The following is a 13,760-nucleotide window of genomic DNA, read 5'->3' on the forward strand; positions in this document are numbered from 1 at the left end:
CGGCACCTGTCTCTTTGTTGAAACAACGCTATTGGTGGTCTGGATTAACAAAGCAGACTAAAGACTATTTCTTGAAATGAGGCATCTGCCAGTAGATGAAAGGTTCCACCGTAACATGTCCAGCACAGACACCTTTATTAATATCTGATAAACCACTAGCGTGTGTTTACTCTGACCACTGCGGGCCCGTACAAAGAGACCCACACCCGCCCCCAAACAGGTGGTCTAAAACCTGGGTGTATGGGTTGACTCGGCCCTCAGCTTCCATTTCCAAACCAAAAAAGTTGCTGGGACCTGCTTTGGACTCTTGCGAGGACTCAAACCGCAGTTGTTTTTTTTTATCCCACAGCCCGTCATATCATCTTCCAGGCCTCCATTATGTCTAGGCTGGATTATACCAGATCACTTTACCTGCGGGTTAACAAGGCTGAAATCCTATGTCTACAAAGGGTTCAAAATGCTGCTGCTAGAATTCTTCTTGGCCTCCCTAGAACTTTCCCTACGACCAACGCCATCCGCCGACTACATAGGCTGCCGGTGGCGAGGCGCATCGAGTTCAAGTCCCTCTGCATTGCCTATAAAATCATGAATCTCTCCTCCCCAGATATCCTGGCGAACCTGCTTTCACCCTATACACCTACCAGCCAACTACGATCTATGGGCCAGCATTTGGCGGTTGTCCCTCGTAAGTGCGAGCATGAGGATGCTCTTTTTGTGCCCTGGCTGCAAAACTTTGGAATTCTCTTCCTGCGCACATCCGTAGCATTAACAACTACCTGCCATTCCGCAAAGCCATTAAAACACATCTTTTCCCTTTGCTATTGGCCCTGCCTTCTTTTCGTAGCTCCCCCAACTTCTGCTAGTTAGCGCTGGGACGCCCCTTTGCTGGGGCAGCTGTGCGCTATACAAAACCTGTAAAAATAACATAACATAACAGATGGGGCTTACAGGTATATCATGGTTGTAGTGGATTCCTGCTCAAGATTCCTATGGGCGTGGCCCCAATGCTCTGCTGATGCTCGAACTGTTATAAAAGATTTGCGAGTCTTCATAGGGACATACGCAATTGGCACATTACCGTCTGACCAGGGCCCTGCGTTTAGCTCTCGGGCTTACAAGGAGGCCATGCGAGGATTGGGTGTAGCATTGCGTTACTTCTCTCCGTACCAATTTCTAAATTCGGTAGTGGAGAGGAAAAACCAAGACTTAAAGCAATCTTTAACAGCTAGAGTATTAGGCATGGGTGAGAGCTGGGTAAAGCATCTGTATGGAGTGCAGCGAGCTTTGAACAACATGGCAAGAAATTCTCTAGGGCGGTCGTTGCCTGTTTTACAGGATCTAAATGAATCCAGGACACAACAAAGTAATGTTCATATGAAGCACACCGCCACTAGGGAAGTCAAATCAGTCATGGCAAGACCTGTCTGGATCCCAAAAGTCGGGGATCTGGTCAGAGAGAAAATAGCGGACAAGAAAGAATTTGGGCCATCCTAGAGAAAGCCTGTACAGGTCCTAGCAGTTGAAGGAACCAGAACTGTACTTCTACTGCCTCTTGCAGGAAAAAAGGAGAAAAGATTTGTCTCAATCGACCTAATCAAACCACACTATGTGGCCTATACTGAGAAGTAGGCCACGTGGACTCCAAAGTAGCAGACGCCCTCCTCTCGCTACAATTCAAGAAGTTCAAACGGAAAGACTCATCACTTTCAAAGTGTCCCCTAGATGGAAATGTGGACTATGCACTCGTTCCCCTTGAATCTGAAGTTCAAATTCAGAATCAAAATGAAAGACAAATTTCAATTCGACCAAATACAGATGTCTACATCAACATGCCTTGACATGAGCAAACTACGATTTCCACAAATCCTGATGCAATACCAACAATTGATTGAACTGCTTCTGGTTACTTCATAAACTTTGAAACGTTTGCTTTGGGTCCCAGTTAACCTGAAACGATGCCAGCCCAAAAACCACGCAAACAGCAAGTTAAAGACTTTATGAACTTTCCTAAAAAGACTTACCTGGTGTCACCTTGGGTAGAACTATGGGTAATCACCGGGATACTTTTCTTTCTTTTCTGGCTATACTTAGTAATAGTTTTTAGCATGCTAGTTAATGGAAAATACCTTTGTAAAAGCTCTGCAGCCCATAAGGTGAATTTAATTTTAAAACCACATCAATCATCTCACCGAGAATAAAGAGAACAAAGAGACTTGTCATCAGTGAACATTACAGCAGTTCCTATTCCTGATGGTTTAGTTTGGGACAAGGTTGATTTCGAAATATTTGGTCCGACTGAACTTTTAAGAATTCCTCATTTATTTAAAATATCGTTGAGTGATATCATTACCTCAAGTACATTTTCCGATGAATGGGACTTTGAAACTGTAAATAATATGTTGTCTGACTTGGAAAGATCTGCTGCATTTTCTAATAGTGAAACATTAGAAAGCACACCAGATTTCGAAACAATGTATTGTTAACACCATTATGGTCATCACTTTCTGTATAAATCTGCTAATCCTAGAAATGTGTTCACATACCACCAGTGGGAACATTGTCCAACACCGCTGAAATGCAGTTCAAAAACCTATACCAAAAAGTTGCCATATTTTTCAGGGTTTAATATGTGTGACCCAGACTCATATTATTATAAGGTTGCACCAATGCCGGCACAGAAAAATATATTAACAAACACCAAACAGATTTACTCTAAATCCTTTATTGCCCAGTCGTCTGTACAAGGTTATGACTTATGGAAAGACACCATAGACTTAAAATCAGTCTGCGGTACTAGAGAATGGCAAGTTCAGATAACGAAAGCTTTGTTTAGAACATGCCTTATCCCTCAACAGATCATGTTTTTGAACGAGAAAGTGCAACAGACGTCTTGCCTTGGACTAGCCAAGAACAAAGACTTAAACACGCCTCGGCTGCCAACTCCATCACACAACGAGGGTAACATAACATCACAAAAAAGAGGTTACAGTTGATGACATCATACAATACAATAGATCAGACCGCGATTGGAAGAAATGGTTGATTTGGCCCACAGACACCAATAATTGTCAGGCTAGATTCATGGGTAGAACCAAAGGGTTTAGAATCAATAGGCCAAATCCACGTTATGTACAGAGAGAACATCCAGGGGTAGTGGCATCCTACAGTGTTGGGAAGGTGTGCCTTGATTGGCTAAAAACCTCAACACTCACGCAGGTGAAACAACACTTATCCTTACTGTCACAGGAGGTGGATCTTAGGGATTTTTTACTAGAACCCAGAAAGCCACGTCAGAAACGTTTCATTTATGCTGGCATTTATGCTGCCTACAATGAAATATGGAAAATATCCCAACAAGAGGCCGCAGAGAGATTACGGGAAATAGGGTGTATCAATCTAGAACAATCTCTAGCAGTGGTAGACAATGGGTTAACTATATTGACCTCCAGGATATATTCCTTAGGCAACATTGTATCTTCTGCAATAGACATTTGGCCTTGTTACAACACGGGTAATCTCAATTACGTTCTATTATGTTGTTAACCTAGACGCTGCAATCTTTGCGTGCAGGTTATGTGCCTTGGCGTTTTATCAACAGCATGTCTCTGTTTTCTGAATACAATCTGACAGATAAACAGATAGAAATGGCAAAAAGGGGAGCAAAATATACAATGCTGCGTATCGAAAAACTGGATAGATTACCATTCACAGTGGCAGAATCACCATCCACAGAATGGCTGATCCATGGCCTCATAACTCTACCGGTCACTGCTTTTCAGTTTCATTATTTTCTTTGAACAAAAGCAGGCAGGCAGATATGAGAAAATGGGTAAGGAATACATTAAGGAATCATAGGAATTACCATACAGATTTCGATGCCGGAGTGGGGATCGAGAAGTGTTTCTAAGTGGTAGGAACGGTGAGAGCGCTTTAAGCGGATCACTCATATGCCAGGACATAATGCTGCACAGGGCTTGCAATGGTTCTGTAGTTAACCTGTCCTGCCATCTGAGGGGTGCCCCAGCTGCAGTGATTACTCCAGCATTAGGGCTAATTTCAAATGGGAGTTACTTGATGCTGAACAGTCAAGGCTGCTGCAGAATGTACCCGGGCAACACATATATAGTAACAGTGAGTTCCAGGGTTACTTGTTGTATGCAAGTATTGTTTCCACCGACACATACAGCCAGGGAGGCACCGTTATGACCTGCACTGAATGTTTCTTTAAAATGGTTTGATACTCTAAGCAGAATGAAAGCCATGCTTTTACAGAAGTCTGTGCCCTTAACCTCCGCTCGAGAGACTTTTGATCTCCAGGTCGCAAGGTTTTCAGAAGAGATACAGACGCTTATCCATACAAACTGCCCTTCCATCTTGCAGAAATGGTAAATCGTATCTTTAACATGTCTGATACAACAGGCATAGTCCACCTATTTAAGACCATAGGTTAGGAACTTCTAGGCACCTTTTAGACGGTACTTGGAGTTACACCAAACTTCATACACTCCGTGTTCGGAAGCATCTTTGGAGGACTTCCGCTAATCCTGCTTCTAATAACAGGTATCCTGATTGTTTTCGACCTATAACGCAATGGACGTCCCAGTCACCATGGAGATGAAAAAAGCGCTCTTGGAGCATAAATACCGTGACTGCATGGTACATCTAGGCACGCCTCGCCCAAGAGAACTAAGTGCATCTTGGCTCTTGTCATTTCGACCAGTCTGGATGGACTGCATCTTACCTGTCCTCTGATGCCTGTTGTGCAGAGAAGAATGCATGTTAGACCTTTGTTTGACACTCCCATCATGTGTGCAACCGGACATGAATGCTCTACTGGACCCGATAACGGCCCATGTTCTGCAGTGTCTTCAGCGTATTCCAATGTTGACGGCGGCATTCTTTGAGCCACCGCAGGTAGTAACTGCACCTATTGGTATGGATACCGGCTCCTCCACTGACACCCAGGCTTTGGACGGCGCACAGACAGCCCCAGCACCGGATGCGGACAGTGTGGAACATCATCTGTGCTCTTTTGACGTACTCTGCGAGGTGCTACAGGGGCTATCTACTGCACACGCAAGCAAACAAAAATGTTGCGCCTACCTGCCAGGACACATAAACATTTGACTCATTTGGCTCGTTGTGTGCTGGTGCAGAAGTGTGCCTTCTGCCAGACACACTGGTGCAGGGTCACCCTTTGTCCACGGGTTCAAACAAGTATGGAGAATCGACGCTGGAGTAAAGTAGGAATCAGGCAATTTATTAACACTCATGAGTGGGGGCTCCGTCCGATGAGCATCAAGAGGCACTCAAGGAGGAAGCACACTGAGCAATGATTACATGGGTTTTTATAGGAAAAGGTCACAAACAGGGGACGCCCAATGGTGTAAATAGAGCTTGAGAAACACACACACAATGAGGTAATACAAACACCAACAGCCTTGGTGTTTAAGCAACTTTGAGTCTTGGAGCTGCGTAACAAGATACACTATTTATGTACATTCTATTCATGGTTTAACCATTGATAGGAAACTCCGAGCAGACGCCAGCTGTTCTTTTGTGCTGCTTCTGCGTGCACACATATTTCACAATACCCCAATCTAGTTTCTTTACACACGACTGTGCACGGGGAGTGCCAAGGACAGAGCAGGGGTTGGCAAAGAGGACAGAGAAAATGGATGACACATAGGTCAACACGATGCAAGAAGAAGTTGGGTTTTTTACATTTTAACACTGGAAGAAATTCGTCCTTTTTAAACAAGCTCAAAATTGGAACTCGAAAGAAAATTGACATTCCTTTCATTTTGGGCATACTTTCCTTTCTAATGCTTATAGCGATTCGGACTATAATTTAAGTTTTTAGGATTTTTTTGTAGACGTTTTTAACATTTTAGCAAAACAAATGTTTTTATAAACTTTGTGCGTACCAATATCTAGTTAGGCTAGTAGTACGGTAATAAGTTACATATGTCGTCCAGTCGGAAGAGGAATGGGTGTTATATTCCATATAGGTACCCCATATAGGTGAAGGTAACATTGCAACTTTTCACCTATATTCTTCCCTACATTACATACATAACGGCTCGTAGGGACTGACCTTTTACCCAGAGACGGCATCCAGAATGCGGGTTTCCCCCTAGTTTGAATCTCATACATTATGCATGAGGCTTCTTGGAAGCACAGCAGGACTAACAGTGGGATGAACGTCTCCTGTATAATATCTATGTATAAAGTTCAGGCCCAACATCATACTTTAGGTCGACACAGTAACACAGCAAGGTACGAACCCTGGGGAGACCTATGGGCATATATATATCACATCTTGCTTAGAAAGACAGAGACCGAGATTTCCCGGCTGAGACACTGACCAGAGACGCTGAGGTTCCTGTATGCAGACACTCCAGCTCGCAGTTAAACATCCCTCGCGGGGTGTCCAACTCGAGACCAGGACGGGTCCCATATTCTATAATTCTCAGGTAATGGGGTTGACTAGATCCTAGAGGGATTCTTGGCATAACACCTACATAGATGCTAGGCACATTTAGGTACATCTAGTTAGGGAGGCATTGTAGGAATACGCCCCTTTTATCATGTGTTTTATATACTTGTACGTATTCATGATGGTAAAGCTATACCATCCATTTACTTTCTTAGTGCATCTAATCATTTATCTCTGCTACTGTCTAATGGTTGTTGTGGCTCATCTATTCTACACTAGAATAACAACTGTTCAATAAATTCTTATTGAAAACGACCAGCCTGTTTATTCTGTATAACCCTCTGAGACAAACTAAGTGAGCACGAATGACTGAGTGAAAGGTAGTATATTGTTTCCACGATTCTTGGGGATCAGGGTTGTCAAGTTCTGAGGTTGCCAAGAACTATTCTATCCTGATAAGAGGAGATTCTAGTGGCACTGTGAGCTAGCTGATACAGATAGGCTAACTTATCCGGTGGGGGTGCACGGAATCAGTCTGCCACCAGTCCCACAGTTTATGTTATCCAAATGCACAGATACTGTATAGGTTAAATAGGAACTACATGACAGAACCACATAGGCCCAAGCTGCACCCTACCACAAATTCTACCCTCCCCTCCCGTGGTGTATCGTGTCAGGAAGAGACCAGATACTCCTCTCCTGACACCTGTACACCCCCTCCTTTAGCCCGCACCTTCCCCCTAGGCGAACCTATCCCCACCCTGTCCCGTAGCCAGCACAAACCACCCTGGGGGAAGACTGGTCTGCGACCTTTACTTCCCCCAGGGGCTGACAGTCTTAGCAGGGGAACTCTTGGAAGATGCTGAATACATTCTTTCATGGATTTCATAATCTTTGATGCTATAGCACTTACTATGGTACTTACTACTGCTTATATGTGTGTCTGCATGATGCTTCATATTTTGGCAGGGCAATAAAGGGAAAAAAGGAATTATTTAAAAAAAAGACTGCGAGAAACTGTTCAGTCAATTAAATTAATACAGAAGATTAATGGTTAAATCATGTGCAGATTGGACACTGAAGGAAATTAATTTGTGTGTGGTTGTGCTGTTTGCGAAACAGCAGATTGTTGTCACTCACTGTGAAGTTAGCCAATGGCTGAAGTCATTTGACCCACTGCTATGCTGTAGTAGTGAGCAGAAGAAAAATGTGACTGACAAAATAACAGGTCAATGGATGAGGAGTGCTGGCTGAAAGCCCCTATAAGTAAGTTCCTTTTATATTTATATGTGTGTGTGTCTCTCTCTGTGTCTGCGTGTGTGTGTGTATGTGTGTGCATGTGGGTGTGTGTGTGTGCACGCACACGTGTGGGTGTATAACATATAAACTTAGTGAAATCAAATGGCATTGGTTACTGCCATACCTAAAAAATATCCACACTTATATAATTATGTAATATAGATAGATGCAAATGTTTACAATGGTCAAAATAAATGGGTTTTTTCACAAACTTCAAATGCTCCAGGCAGCTCCAATCAATGTGAATACAGTACCAACTCTTTTTTGGAGGGTGTTCAAGGTTTTAAAAGGGAGGGACCCCATTAATCTGTATTTAGGCATTTTGTTTGTTAGGTGGGTGAATACCAAACAAAGATATAAGCTATTTTCCATCATGTTGTCAAGCGTTATATCCGTTATCACTTCATTGGTGATAGAAACTTGGCCACAGGAGTTGTGTTTTGAATTTCTTAATATCAACCCTATAAGGCTCTGTCAAAATGACTGGATGATGTCATCCTTGATGTTATCAATGATTCCATTTGACATATTATAGTAATGGTATAATGCAATGTGTCATGAGTGATGTAATATGTGAGATTGTAAGAGGGGGCGCAATTTATAGGTAGCTCAGTAAACTATACCTGGTGAATTTCAGCCAGTGGCTTTTTGCATTTTTAATGTTAGGTTTTATGAGACTTTGTCACATACATTTAGTGTCACTTTAATTGTGTTTTTTAAGAATTTCTAGAATTTGTTTTCCATAATATAAGGTTTTGTTACCATATATACCTATGAGATCACTTTAACCTTTGATTTTTCAGTGGCTTTAATTTTTTATTTTATCATATTCTACATTCAGTATAGGCAACTCATTCTTCAGGTGGGGAGAACCACTGCATTTGGTATACAGCCTTAGACAGCACAGGATTGGGCAAAAAGTCTGGTTTCTAATGGGATCAATCAATCAATCAAACAGCATTTGTAAAGCGCAACACTGTAACCCCTAGGTGCTTTGTTTCCGTTGAAGAGCCATATCTTGAGTCTTTTCTGAAATCTGCCAACGAGGGGGCTGTATAGAGTTGGGGGGAAAGGTCATTTCAGGTCTTGGCAGTGAAGTAGGAGAAGGAGGGGCCATTGCTGTGACTGTGATGGATGTAGGGTGTTTGTGCAAAGGCGAGTGAAGAGGAGCGCAGATGTCTAGAGGGTTTGAGGAAGTTTAGTCGATGGTTGATGTAGGCAGGTCTTAGGTCAGGGAGGGCTTTGTAGGCATGTGGGAAGATCTTGAACTGTCATCTCTTCTGGATGGGGAGCCAGTGGAGGTCTCTTGGGAGGGGACGATGTGAGCTCGTTTGGGAAGGTCTAGGATGAATCTGGCTGCGGTATTCTATATGGTTTTCTGCAGAGCTGAGTGGAGATGCCAGTGTTGAGAACGTTGCTGTAGTTGAGGCGGCTGGTGACGAGGGCCTGAGTGAAGGTCTTTCTGGAGTTGGTTGGGATCCATTTGAAGATTCTGCTGAGCATGCGAAGCATGTGGAAGCAGGAGGAGGGGACTGCATTGACTTGTCATTTCATGGTCAGTTGGCTGTTGAGGATGATGCTGTGGTTGCATGCATGGTCAGTCGGTGTGGTTGTAGCTCTGAGTTCTGCAGACCACCAGCTGTGGTCCCATGCAGAGGAGTTCTTACTGAAGATCAGTACTTCAGTTATCTTAGAGCTGAGTTGGAGGTAGTTGTCTCTCACCCATTTAGCTACCTTGGTCATAGTGTTGCAGAAGTTGGATTTGGCATTTGAGAGGTCCTCGGTGAGCGAGAGGATCAGTTGAGTGTTGTCTGCATAGAGATTATGTTGAGTCTGTGGGATCTGATGACGTCTGATGGTGGGGTCATGTTGAAGTTGAACAGGGTGCAGCTGAGGAATGATCCTTGTGGCACGCCGCATATGATGTCTTTGGGTGGGGAGGTGAAAGGAGGCAGTCGGATGCTCTGTCTGCATCTAGTAAGGAAGGAGGCAATCCACTTGAGGGCATCTTGCTGCATGCCTGCGTTGTAGAGTCTGTTGATGAGGGTGTTGTGGGAGATGGTGTCAGATGCCACAGAGAGGTCAAGGAGGATCAGGGCCACAGTTTCCCTGTGGTCGAGCAGTGATCTGATGTCATCTATGGCGGCAAACAATGCTGTCTCAGTGCAATGGCTAGCACAGAATCCTGATTGTGAGACGTCCAGTAGGTAGTTTTGTTCCAGGAATTCAGTGAGCTGCTGGTTGATGGCTTTCTCAAGTACTTTGGTTGGGTAGGGGAGCAGGGATATCAGAAAATATTTTTTTAGATCTCTGGGGTTGGCAGAGGCTTTCTTTAGGAGGGGCCTGACATCTGCATGCTTCCATCTGTCTGGGAAGGTTGCTGTGGAGATGGAGGTGTTGAAGATGCTGCTGAGTTGCGTACTGATTGGGTTCATTGTGAGGTTTTAGTGGTGGTGGGGGAAGGGGTCGGTGGGCGGCCCTGAGTGGATGAAAGACATGAGGGGTGAGGTGGTCAGGGTGGCAAGTGAACACCAGGTGGTAATGGTTTGGCTAATGTTTGATGATTGGTTGATGTCGTTGGGGTTGAGAGTGGCGGGTTGGAGGTTGAAATTATTGTAGATGTTGTTGATCTTGCTGTGGAAGTAGTCTGATAGGTTATCGCAGAGCTCTTCGGAGCTGTGGATGGTGTTCTCTATAGCTGTTAGGTTGGAGAATTCTTTGACTATTTTGAAGAGATCCTTTTTGTGGTTGGCCACGGAGTTGATGCGGGTGGTGATGACTGCTCTCTTGGCTTCCTTGATGTGCTGGTGATATTTGCTGAGGGCTGTTTTGTGAGCTGTTCTGTCTGTGGGGTTCTTAGTGGCGCACAGTTGTTTCTCCAGTTGGTGGAAGTGGTGCTTGGTGGTCCTGAGTTCTGGAGTGCATCAGCTGGCATATTTGGAGGTCTTGTTGAATTTGTAGGTTTCAGTGGGCGACTCTGTTGGCGCTGTCCAAGATCCAAGCAGCAAAGTTCTGGATGGCCCGGTCAAGATCTGTTGAGGCCCAGGGTTGGGAGGTGGTGAGGGCCTGTGACCACTGAGTTTTGGTGACCTTGCTCCAGCTTCGGTGGGGGGGGGGGGGGGGGGGGATCTGATGCCAGGTGATGATGTGCTGGGCGCCGGTGATGGTGAAGTGTCCGATGGTGTGGTCAGTCCAGGTGAGTTCTGTGGTGTGGCTGAATTTAATTCTGTCAATAAAGGGGAAAATGGGGTTGAGTTTGGGTCCGTCTTTATGCGTGAGTTTGGCAACCAGTTTGTTTGAGGCAGATGTTGTTCAAGTTTTTCATGAGGGCGATGGAGTTGGTGTCGTTGGTGTCGTCGATGTGGAATTTGAGGTCCCGGAGTAGGATGTAGTGGTGAGAGTTGATTGCTAAGGGGGCGATGAGGTTGGGGATGGCATCACAGAATGTTGCTTGGTGTCCTGGGGGTCTATAGGCAAGGGTGCCTCTCAACGGCGTAGCTAGGCGGGGGCGGTGGGGGCGGTCCCCCCCAGGTGGCACTATTTTGGGGGCGGCGGCCGCATGGCACTGTGGGGAGGACGGCTAGTGTGGCCAGCCTCGAAGCTGGGGTAGCGGGTCGCGATCCTCGGCAGAGACGCTTAGCATCTTGTGATTCTGGGCAAATCACTTAAGCTCCCTGTGAACATAAACATGAATGTGTCCATTTGTAATGTAACTGGTGCATATGTAAAGTGCGCTCATACCTTCGGGTCGAGTTCGCGCTATATAAAACTTAAACAAAGTTAAAGAAACTAATGATAGCTTTATCTCACGCATGTAGAAATAAAAAAAATACTTATGCATGTAAAATACACAATGTGGGGTAAAAATGTACAGGCACGAGGCAGAGGAGTCCTCGGAAGAAAAAAAAACATTGCCTCTGGTAGTGATGAAGTTTAAGACAACATAGCGGCACTATGCCTGGCTATCCGATCACTCTGGGGCCTCGGAGTTCACTTAGTGCCGTGACAGGAGAGCTTCTGGACAGTGTATTGATGGCATGCGAGCCTGTGCTTGGAGAAGGCTTAGGAGGTTCGCATGCAAGCGGGCACTAAATCTCCAATACACACTTCCATAATGAATGGTTTGTCAACATGTGTAGGAGTTTTTCTTATTTACATATTTAAGACAATCATTTTCGCTTTCTCCAAGCATTTTCCCATAGTAGACTAAAAGGAGCTAAATTAGCAGAGTGTTCTCACGGGCCCGTGGCCGCAGTCTTTATAATTTATTTGGGGACAGTAATGTCAGTGTCCCCAAATAAATGATAAAGGCGCCCGCAACGGGTTACCAGTGCCACGCGGCCCCCGACACTAGTGACATGCTGTAAATTATGTAATTGAAGTGCATGCACACCTGATTGCAAAATGCTGTGCGCACGCACCACCTAGCATTGTGGTGGTGGTGCGGTGCGTGATGTACTGTGTTTGTGAGTCCCAAGGCCATCAATCTTGTAGCCGCGTAAACGCTACCAATGACGGCCCTGGGCATCATTTTTGGCCAGCCCCCACGCCGCGCTGAAAATGCAATGCTGCCACGCATCACCACTACGCGCTCTCGTTGTGAGCGGAGTCGAGTCTGGGGAGTGCTCGAAGTGCTGGGCGATCTGCAGCAGGACAACCCCTACGGTAGGAGCCCTGCCACCACTGTGGAGTCTACACATGACGACCGACGAGAGCCTGAGTTAAGAGCTAAAAATGGGAAGAAAGGAATATGAGTACAATGCTTCTAGTTAAATGTTAAATTCTCGGATGGTGGGTGGGGAGGGTATCTCCAATGCGACTTAAGTGATTGTATTTGTTTCGCCCATATTGGTGTCACTGTTCATCCCACTGTATGTATCCTAAAGTGAACATATTCGCAATATATTTTTGATGAGATTTGCAAAAGTCAATAAAGTTTTGTTTAAAAAAAATAAGCAAATAAGGGGATGAAAGGATCTTTGGTGAGCGGTGAGCCTCCTCATTTTGGTGTTTAGAACTCCCCCTGAACATTACCCCACAAGAGATCTTTTCACAGGGCTCCAATCCCAACTACCTCAGACCAAGGGCCTCTAGTTACAGCAGCAGTGATATCTGAGTCCATTTTTATTCTATATTAAAGGAACGTAATAGAAATAAACCAAAGATTCTGTGGTTGAAATGCACTTGGCCCATTACCATCATAGATAAGGCTGCGAGTAAGGTTTGATTGAGTAAAGTATACATCCTGTAGGTTGGAGAACAAATTCCAGAGCAAATACGTACCCCCTCTCTGCCCTCCCCCTGCCTCTTATCATAGTCTTCACGTCAGTTTATAGTAGGAAGTTGAGGATTTCCATTAGAGGCATGGGGTCGTCATTGGTGATGGTGCATCTGATGGTACCTTTGAAGATGATGGTGAAGCCTCTGCCTTCTTTGTTGGCGCAGTCTCGGTGTGTCATCTTGTAGCCTTCAGGAGTGGCGGTGGAGATGTCTAGGTTTGAGGAGGGATTGAGCCACGTTTTGGTGATTAAGGCAGCATCCGTGGAGAGGGTGGAGATGGCGTCCCAGATTTCCATGGCATGTTTGCAGAGGGTGCAGACGTTCAGCAGGATACAGTGGAGCAGTTGCAGGGTGTTCTTGGTCTAGTAGGCCAGAGTGATGCTGCGGGATCTTTTGTATGTTGTGTCGCAGGAGAAGTGGCAGTGTTAGCAGTTGAAAGGTCCTTTGATGGATCGTGGGGTGGAGGAGATGCAGATGTTCTTTTGGTGTCCGGGGTCAAGGAGATCCTTGGCGGTGTACCATCAGGTGCTGGGGGTTGTCCAACTGTCGGTGATTTGGTGGCGTGCCCACTGCACACGTCCACTACGTGGCTGTGCGGCAGCCTCCATTAGTGGTCCTGGGCAAGGATCTGGGATGGGCTGCGTTGGGACAATGATAGCAGGCAGCCCAGGGTCAGGGGGAGCGGCACTGTGAGAGAACAGGCAACACAAGGATCGGGACAGCAGGCAGCGTAGGAGGAGCA

The sequence above is a fragment of the Triturus cristatus genome, chromosome 5_2 (assembly GCF_964204655.1).
Source record: "Triturus cristatus chromosome 5_2, aTriCri1.1, whole genome shotgun sequence".
Taxonomy (NCBI): domain Eukaryota; kingdom Metazoa; phylum Chordata; class Amphibia; order Caudata; family Salamandridae; genus Triturus; species Triturus cristatus.